A 9,362-nucleotide genomic window follows, 5' to 3' on the forward strand; every position below is an offset into this window, starting at 1 on the left:
GGACGTTTGAGCGCTTTGAAAGCGTTTTTCTCCAAAGGCCGGGGTTCAAGACTTGGAAGGTGATTGAGGGCGGCGGTGCCAAGGGCGGAAGTGGCGAAGATGGTGATGAGATGGCCTAACCCGATCTTGCCACGCTTTCGGGTAGGCATGTGGTGGAGTTGGACGGCCACTAGGTAGGAAAGATCGTAAGCGATCCCATTGGCACAATAGTAAAGGGCCAAAAGCTCATGCTTGTTGACCTTTGTGGACTCGGACTTCCCCGAGAAGTAGAATGAGATGAAGCGGTGGAGAAGTTGGAGGATAGGGTCGCGGATGAGAGATGGGCGGAGGTTGGATATGTCGTAATCATCGGACCCGGTGATGGAGGCCCAAAATTCCCAGAGGGAGACACCATCGGGCCAATGAGCAATGCCATCTTCCGCTTGTTTGGTGAAATGATGGCGGATCCATTGGGTGTCAATGGTGAAGGGGCGGTTGTGAAGGCGGAAGTTGAAGAGGGCGGCTCCTGGGACGTTGTTGGATTCTAGGGAGGTGTAGAATTCCACGACTAACGAAGAGTAGACGTGGTGTCGTGCCCGATAATGATCGAGCCAATTGAGAGCACGGAGGCGGTCCTCGAAGGCACCTCCAACGCTGTAGCGATCAAGAATGCTACGATCAATATATGGGAGCTCCATTATGTGGGCGGCGGAAAGCGTTTGGTAGAATTGAGCCTCTACCTCGGTGAGGAGGTGAAAGGGGGCTCGGTATCGGCGGGTTAGTGGTGGTGTTGCCTCCCTTTCGGGAGGTGGTGGTGATTGGTGTTGGTTTTGGGTGCGAGCACGAGTGGCCCGTGGGGGACACTCGGTAGCGGGGCGTTTGCTTCGTGTCATGATGGGAGCAAGAGAGAAGGAGTAGAAGAAGAATATGGGAAATTTGGTGTGAGTTGTGAGGAAGAAAAGGGAGAGAGGGTGAGGTATATATAGGGGAAAAGTGGGGAATCCAAGCAAAGCTCGGATTCCCAGAGGGGTACGCGGGGCGTGAAGGGGCCACGCCACGCGTATCCCTCCCCCTGATGTTATTTTGCGCAAGAATGGTGTGATACGCGGGGCGTGAAAGGGGGCACGCCTCGCGTATCGCACCTCCTGCTCCTTTTTTATGACAAAAAGGGCGAGGACGCGGGACGTAAATGGGGTTACGCCCCGCGTAGAAGACAGAAGACGAAGGATTTTTTCGGTTTTTAGCAGTTTTTTGATTTTTTTTTTTGATTTTGTGATTTATGGGTTTTTAATGAGTTCTTAATTGATTTTATGATTTTTATGTTTTATTTATTACTCTTTTTAATTTTTATGTGTTATTAATTTGTAATTAAGGGAGGTAGTTAATGCAAAATTTATTGTGGAGGGAAGTTGAAAATTTGAATTTGAAAGGATGGAAATTGATTGGATGGAAGAGGAGGTGGAGTGTGGAAGTGGAAAAGGTGCATAGGGAAAATGAGTGATGGGAGTTGCCATGATGGGGAGTTGTGATTCACAACTCCCGAAGATACGCGAGGCGTGCCCTGGGGTACGTCCCGCGTGTCTTCCCACGTGGCGTTTATTAGAGAGTGCCAAAAATTAAAGTGTACGCGGGGCGTGATAGGAGGGACGCCCCGCGTACCGTGTCTTTTTATTAGGGATTAGGGTCAGACACATAGATACGCGGGACGTACAGGTGTATACACCCCGCGTGTTATAAAATTTTTTGGATTTATATGGGATTTGTTTTTCTTTTGATTTTATGAAAATAAAAGAAAATAGGATAAAATAAAAAAATAAAAAATAAAAATGAAGAGCATGAAAGAAGAGAAGTAGAGCAAAAGATAGAAATGAAAATAGAATAGAAAAAATAAATAAAAGAGAAAAGAAATAAAAATAAGTTTATAATACATATAAACAAAGGGTTTGAGCTCAAACCGTTGCTACATTTAGAGTCGAAATAGCTCGACTTTCTCTTGCGGCGGCTCAATGTAAGTTGCCCGAGTTGGAACTTGACGGGTCCGAACCTCCATTATTCAAGAGCGTTATCGCCTGTCCGGATTCCCGATTTTTGCCCCGCGGATTTTGTTCGGTGTTCGCCGACAGGGTTCCTAGTGGCCTTTCTTGTTGTTGACGGTTCAGATGGGCTACTTGGCGGCTAAGATCCCTGCAAAACACCTCGCTATCGGAAAGACGGGTTAATATATCCTTCAACAAAGACGTGACCGATTGGTCGTGTACATTGTTGGGAGGTGGAGCGTTCCGATTACCGGGCGCGGCTTGTGATTACCCGAGCCCGTTTTCCCGATATTCTTGCTCAAAGCCGGATGGGGGCCTCAACACGTTATTATTATTGCCATATGACAAGTTCGGGTGTTGGTATCGAGGCCGCCAACCGTTGTTATTATTACTGTGGTGGTGATAGGAGTTCGGATTAGGCTTATACCTTGGATTTCCTCCTACGTAACTTACACTCTCGATGTCGCCGGTGAAAGGGCTACCGGCTTGGCAGTTGAATCCGTCGTGGTCTCCACCACAGTGATTGCACATCAGGACCTGTGCACTTTTGTTGAGGCTTAGCTGTGCAATTAATGAGTCAAGTTTCTTATGCATTTCTGCTATGGAGCTTTTCGGAGCCTCTTTCTCCACAGCAAACATTTGGTGTCGCGACGGGCGGGCAAGCCGATCGATCCTCTTGCCATTGCACGCTTTTCCTCGCGAGCTCATGAATGAGCTCGTAGGCCTCACTAACTGACTTCCGAAATAGATCCCCACCTGCAGCGGAATCAACAGTCGCACGGTTAGTGGGGGTTAACCCATGGTAAAAAGTGCTTACCAAGTCGTGCTTCGGGATGTCATGGTGGGGGCAGTTTCGGAGCAACTTCCGGAACCTAGCCCAAGCTGCATGAAGGGCCTTGCATTCTGTCGCAACCGGATTTTCCGGGCGCGGGGCGCCGGAGGCTAAAAATTCGGTTAATAGTATTTCTGTTTTCAAACTATATTTTAGAGTCGCCACCAATCAGAATTACGGCGTGATTGGACACCGGAAATGGTTGAATTTTTAATGGATAAGGGGGTCTGCGAAATCGAGATTTTTGGTTCGTTTGTCGGTTACGTGTAGGGAAGAAAAACTTGATTAATCACCCTACCCCGTCCAAATATTGGTACTAAAAGACGTGATTTTTTTGTGCTAAACTTATTTGATTTATCTTGGTCTATTTGTACTTCTATAATGTATTAGAGACGTATAATTTTGTTACATAACTAATGTCGTGGGTATTTAGCATTTTATTTAATGTAGGTTCATTAATTGTATGCTTTTAATTTCAATAATTCGAGTAACGTGCAATTCACGTCTCTATGACATAGAACTGTGAATTAACTCGTTTGGTAACGATTAATTCACATTCCTATAACATAGAATTGGAATTAGCTCATTCGGTTTCTATTTATTTAGTAACGTTTAATTCATATTTCTATGACATAGGGCTATGAATTAATTCGTTCGTTTTTTGTTAATCCGACGACGTTTTAATTCGTATTTTTACTATATAGAACTACGAGCTATCTCGTCCTCTTTTTTTTTTTTATCTTGTAACGGTCAATTCCTATTTCTATAACATAGAGCTAGGAATAAACTCGTTCGATTGCATTTTTCATTAATTTAGTAACGGTTAATTCATATTTCTATGACATAGAGCTATAAATTAATTCGTTCGTTTTTTTTGTTAATTTAGTAACGGTCGATTCATATTTCTATAACATAGAGCTATTAATTAATTCGTTCGGCTTTTGTTTATTTTATTAACGGTTAATTCATATTTCTATAACATAGAGCTATGAATTAATTCGTTCGGCTTTTGTTTACTTATTTGATAACGTTTAATTCGTATTTCTATAACATAGAACTACGAACTATCTCGAAATTTATTAATTTTGTAGCGTTTAATTTATGTTTCCATAACATAGAGTCGTTTTAATACCCTTTTTTATTAGTAACTTGAATTTATATCCTTATAACATGAGTATACAATTATTGTTTCACGTTCAATTCGATGTTTTTTAAACAATTAAAAAAGGGTGTTTAATGGGAGGACCTAATCGAGCTTAACTCAAACAATCAGGGACCTGATTAAAACGTGGGGGGATTTAATTGACGGATTAAAGGAGAACGGGTTAAAAGTGGAACATTAAAAACATGCAGGGGTTAATTTGTGACAAGGAAATAACTTAAGTACAAATTTTGGGTTTTTAGGGTTTTTAATTACCTCATTTGTGCAGCAGCCTCCATTCCTCTTCTTTGCCTTTCAGGAAATAGAGCTAGCTAGCCGTCCATGGCTTCCCTCTCCGCCGCCGACAGTTTCTTGCTCCGGCTACGTGCTCGTTTCGATCTCCTTGCTTTAACGTGTAACATAAGATAGACTACTATGGCTGGCCTTCCCGTGATCGGTAATTCGAGTCCTCGACGACCTCTTCATCTTCACGGAAGGTTCGATCTCCTTCACCTTACTCTTTCGATTTTGTTGTGTTTAGATCCCGAACCTTCATTTTTCCTTTTAGTTTTCTTATATAATCCTTTATTATTTTCCTTTTTTTAGATCAGGATCTGTCAAGATCGGTGAACGGAGGTGATGGAGTCCGAATGGGATGACCGGTGGCTGAGTGATGACCGGCGAAGGAGATGTCGGATCGGTGAAGACTCCCTCAGGTGTAAATTTCGTATTTTCCCCTTGTTTTACATTTACTCTCTTTTGTTTGAATTTTCCGAGTTCTTAATCTTTCCTCTCTGTAAATTTTAAGCGATTGGCTGCCTTCTAATTTCAATTAAAAACTTATGAAAACCAAAGATTCCTAAGCTCAAGCTTTAATCATTAACTTGATTGTTTTTCTGAAATGGAAATTAGGACCTTTGTTTTAAAATCTCATTTATCAAATGATTTCTTTTTATTCAAGAGAGTTTCGAGGAAATCGGGTTTTGATGATAAGAAATGTTAAACAACACTAATATGAAATATAACATGATCATATATATAACATGATCATATTTTGGAGACTGCAGGTTTGTTTAAAGAATTCTGGATAGTGCCTATGACATAGACCCTTTCCAAGAAATTCTCAACTCCCCCTTAAAATGGAAAGATGGAAGAAGAAGAAAGCAAAGAAATGGAGCAGGAAGAAGAGTCGAAGCTGAAACAGAGGAAATGGAGCTAGCCAGAAGCTGTCCGCCTGAGAAGAGAAAAAGTTTTTTCTTGCTGTGTTGCTGCTCTCTCTATTTATAGAGCCTAAAGCTGACTTAGTGGCCAAGTGTTTTGTGATGTATTTTGGCTGTATTTCTGTATTTAGCTTTGGGCCATAAATTGGCTGTATTTTTTTTGTATTTTTAGTTTAGGAATGGGTTGATTATATTGGGCTTTGTGGACTGGATCCTTTGGGCCATAAATCGTAACAAATAAAAATTATTAATAAAATTGCATTTTGTATTTTTTTCACTTTTTATTCCAAGAACAAGTTAGTTAATTAAACCTCTTATAATGCTAATCTCAATTAGCATGAGTCTTATAATTTTTTTATTACTTATCTAGCTGTTTACGGCACTAATGACTACACTCGAAAATTGAATTTCATTCCGGTATAAACATTTAACCAATTACAAGGGCTACAAATATAGTTTCACTTTCCTTTCGTATAATTAACGACGACTTATAGCAAATATAGTACGTTGTATGATATGTACAATACATATAAAAATGTATCAAATAAATTGGTTAAAAGGGAAAAATGAGAATTTACTCCGGACAAAATGGGTATCTACACATTCCAACTGCCTAAAGGACGTGATATCGGTCCGTAACTTGACTATTTTGGACGGCGGAAAATAGTAGGAAAGGAACTCCTTCTCGAGCTCCTCCCATGACGTGATGGATCCCGCCTCCAAAGAGTGTAGCCATTCCAACGCTTGCCCTTTCAAAGAAAATGGAAACAGCTTTAGTCTAACAGCCTCAACGGGAACACCATTTTGCCGAGAGGTGTCGGCACACATAAGGAATTTATCGAGATGTTCGTTAGGGTTCTCGTGGAGTTCCCTTCCGAATTGACCGCATTGTTGGATCAGCTGGATCATGTCGGTCTTTATCTCGTACGTGTTGTCCGGTATTGTGGGGGCGACAATTCCGTTACGGTTTTGGGGACGGTGCGGAGCAAGGATCTCCATCATCGAACGTGCGTCGTTGCCCCCGCGAATGTTGTTCACGTGTGGCCTTTGGTTTCCTTCGGGTTGGTTGACCTCAGCGTTGGGGTTTGCCATCTTCTCTTTTCGAATCCTACAAAGAGTGCGTTCAATTTCGAGATCAATAGGAATAAGAGAATCACTCCGAGATCGGGTATGCATAAAATAAGTGAAATAAAATATATATCAATAAGAATGAATGATGTTAGTAAAAGTATATATATATAAACAATTTATACAAAAATAATGCTTAAACTAACAATAAAACGTTTTTGTCTAATATTGCAAGATGTTATAAATCCCCGGCAACGGCGCAAAAAACTTGATAGCGCGTCACCTAGTAGTGTTCTTTTTAACGACGAAATGTATATTACGATGATTGCGCTATGACTATGAATGTGGTCTTTCTAAGTGCTTTGTATCTACTAGATGTCACTACTCAGGGGCAAGTGTACCCCGTCGTATCAAGTAATAATCCAGTTAAGACCGGGTATCGAATCCACGGGATTTATAACTGCAAGTATTAAACGACTCGGTTTTATACGTTATTTAAGCAGTGAATACTTTGGGGTTGATGTGGTAACCAACTACAAACTATTCCAAACTACGTGTGAGGCGAATTTATGTAACGAAACTCTATGAAGCGAGATGGATGCGATAAGTTATAATTATGATAAATAATGACTTCTAATGTTTATACGGTTAATGGTTTGTTCTTGCAAAGACGACTACGTGTAGAGTAACCGACCCGTGAAGTACTTAGACTACGTGGTTCCTAGTCAATGCGTGTCTAATGCTTGGGACCAGAAATTAGGGCCCGTAAGTTCCGTGACTTGTCAACTCCTACGGTTTCCGGTTTTTCACTTCCGGTAAGGCAACACCTATATGAATCCCTAAAAATAGCCCGAATGGCGTCGGTAGTCTCGTTCTCCTACACAACAATCAATTATAAATATCAAAACAAGTAACAAACATCAACACATATATAGAAAAGAAGATTATGAATCATAAATTATAAATATAGAAAGTGTAAATATGGATTACAAACAAGCCTAGTACATAGGATGAGATCAAGCTAATTCTCAAGTGTAAAGGGAAGAATCCACCCTCGGAACTAGCTAACCGGACTCAAAAGTCGTCTCTAAGGACTTGAATGGTGGAGCTCTCGAGCTTGGTGTGCGGAGATGGAGCGGGACTTTGATGAAATGTCGGGAGCAACGGACAAGCTCTCGAGATGGAAGAGTTTAGTTACACAAAGCCTAAAAATAAATCTAAACTACAACAATCAAAACAAGTAGAGTTTTTTCTCTCTCTAATGTATGGTATATAATGAGTGCTTAGACACTCTTATTTATAGATCAAGCTAGGGGCAAGGTTGTAATTCCACAAGGTGCAAGCATGGAGGAACATTATTTTGTGCAGAAATCCCATGATACGCCCCGCGTATGGTGGTGTACGCCCTGCGTGTATGCCCATTCCGTCAGAAATCTCCTGCATGTGGACCAATTCGGATCTTGTTGTCTCAAACACGCCCCGCGTTGATTGGGATACGCCTCGCGTGTTTGAGTCTCTGAGATTTTATTGCTTGAATTGAGCCTTTTACACCGCGCGTAGCTTGAGGCACGCCCTGCATAAATGAGTCTCTGAACTTTTTGTATTGACAAACTCCCTTACACGCCCCGCGTGCAAGGTGGTACGCCTCGCATATGGATCGTTGACTCAGGAGACAATGCAGTCTGACTTTCAGGATTAGGCAATCATTTCTGACATATGTTTATATGCCTCGCGTAAGTTGGCGTACGCCTCGCGTATGCTGACTCGATACCACACGGCATCTGTGGATAGGGCAATCATTTCTGACTTTATGTTTCACGCCCCGTGTATGGGATGATGCGCCTCGCGTGTTTGAGTGGATTTTCACTCCTTGCTCGTACCTAAAATACAAATCTCGGGGCCGAGTTAGCTTGATGTTTTTATTTCCTAAATATATCAAAAATAAGGGAATGTATCCGCAAATACGGAATTTATTATAATTTCGTTATTTTATTCAAAACACTTTATTTTTGTAATTAAACTTATTTATTTCTTCTAAAATTAACCCGTAAATCACGCTAAAAGATAGGGGTAAAATACCCCTATCAGTACTCTTTCTATTCTCACGTCTCCTCTAGCCACAATCTCTCTTATGATGTGGTATCGCTTAAGGTAATGCTTGGATGCATTATGAGACAGTGGTTCCTTTGCTTGCGCAATGGCTCCATTGTTATCACAATACAGTGTAATGGGATTTACAATGTCAGGCACCACACCAAGTTCTGTAATAAACTTTCTAATCCAAACCGCTTCCTTTGCTGCTTCCGCAGCTGCGATATACTCTGACTCGGTCGTAGAGAAAGCTACGCTTCCCTGCTTGGAACTCTTCCAACTGACCGCGCCCCCATTCAAGATAAACAGGTATCCTGATTGGGATTTAAAATCATTCTCATCTGTGAGATGACTTGCGTCTGAAAATCCTTCTATTTTCAGATCACCTTCTCCGTACACTAGGAACATATCTTTAGTTCTTCTCAAGTACTTAAGAATGTTCTTGACGGCAATCCAATGCTCGTCTCTCGGATTTCCTTGGTAACGACTCGTTACAGATAACGCGAACGCTACGTCAGGTCTAGTGCATAGCATAGCATACATAATCGAACCGATTGCGCTGGCGTACTGGACTACAGCCATGCGTCTTTTGTCATCATCGGTTTTAGGACATTGATGATTGTTTAACTTTACTCCATGTAGCATGGGTAAGTTACCTCGTTTCGATTCAAGCATGCTAAACCGATTTAACACCATTTCAATGTATGTAGCCTGTGAAAGACCAAACAGTCTTCTCGATCTATCTCTGTAGATCTTTATACCAAGTATATAAGCTGCTTCACCAAGGTCTTTCACTGAGAAGTTACCAGATAACCATACTTTTACCGACTGTAGTAGAGCAATGTCATTTCCCATTAATAATATATCGTCCACATATAGTATGAGAAATGCTATAGAGCTCCCACTTGCTTTCTTGTAAATGCAAGCTTCTTCGCAATTTTGTTCGAAACCAAATTGTTTTATGGTTTCGTCAAAACGCTTATTCCAGCTTCTCG

At 41.3% G+C, this 9,362-nt stretch overlaps 1 long non-coding RNA gene across 1 annotated transcript; it reads left to right on the forward strand.

Moving 5' to 3' along the window:
* The first annotated feature begins 4,302 nt into the window (after positions 1–4,302).
* LOC136205410 (uncharacterized) lies at positions 4,303–5,485 on the forward strand. Its single transcript, XR_010675933.1, has 3 exons — positions 4,303–4,485; positions 4,595–4,704; positions 5,056–5,485. It is a non-coding gene; the product is annotated as an uncharacterized lncRNA (long non-coding RNA).
* Positions 5,486–9,362: the final 3,877 nt, after the last annotated feature.

Source organism: Euphorbia lathyris, chromosome 9 (genome assembly GCF_963576675.1).
Source record: "Euphorbia lathyris chromosome 9, ddEupLath1.1, whole genome shotgun sequence".
In the NCBI taxonomy this organism is placed as follows: Eukaryota; Viridiplantae; Streptophyta; class Magnoliopsida; order Malpighiales; family Euphorbiaceae; genus Euphorbia; species Euphorbia lathyris.